The following is a 1,040-nucleotide window of genomic DNA, read 5'->3' on the forward strand; positions in this document are numbered from 1 at the left end:
GAACGTACAAACTCCTTATAGACAGCGCGGGATTCGAACCATGGTCCCAGAGGAAACCCACACAGACACAGGGAGAACGTACAAACTCCTTATAGACAGTGCGGGATTCGAACCATGGTCTCAGAGGAAACCCACACAGACACAGGGAGAACATACAAACTCCTTATAGACAGCGTGGGATTCAAACCCCGGTCCTGGAGGAAACCCAACCAGACACAGGGAGAACGTACAAACTCCTTATAGACAGCGAGGGATTCAAACCCCGGTCCTGGGACTCCAACCTGGTCCCGATCACTGGTGCTGTAACAGCGATGCCTTGACTGCTGTGCTCACCATGCTGCCCAATGTTGCTTTGCAACACACAAGGACTCTGTGACAGCAAGAGGCACTGGAGCATGTAGCTGGTCTCACCACAAGGGAGTCTTCCATGTGGCACACAGGCTGCATTGTTTATACAGAGAAACATCCAGCTTTCCAGAACATTCAGTTAGTGTGGCAGTTAGTGCAACGCTGTTACAGCGCTAGCATCCAGGGTTTGAATTTCACGCAGTCTGTGAGGAGTTTGTACATTCTCTCCGTGTCTATGTGGGGGTTTTCCCCTGGGGGGGGGGGGGTGGCTCCGGTCTCCTCCCACTGTTCAAAATGTACCAGGGGTGAAGGTTACTTGGGTGCAATTGGGCAGCACGGACTCGTGGGCCAAAATGGTCTGTTACCGTGCTGTATGTGTGGAACTAAAATAAAGATATACAGTCCTTTGCCATGTTTCTTAGAATTTGTACTCCAGGTCCTGTCCCTTATCCAATGATTTTTAGTCTTTTACTGTCTTTTCCAAATAAGGAGTAGTTGTTCTTCACAATCAGTTTGAGCCCGGCTGAATCATGAACAGAGGTGATGGAACGCTCTCTGCATCGCCACTTCTGTCAGTACTTTAAGACTCAGAAAGACTGGTTTGAAGGAAGATTACTCCTTATTTGAATAAATGAATTCATAAACCAGAATAACCTCGGAGAACATGAGCATTTTCCTATTTCCAAATTCCA

The sequence above is a fragment of the Narcine bancroftii genome, chromosome 1, assembly GCF_036971445.1.
Source record: "Narcine bancroftii isolate sNarBan1 chromosome 1, sNarBan1.hap1, whole genome shotgun sequence".
Taxonomy (NCBI): Eukaryota; Metazoa; Chordata; class Chondrichthyes; order Torpediniformes; family Narcinidae; genus Narcine; species Narcine bancroftii.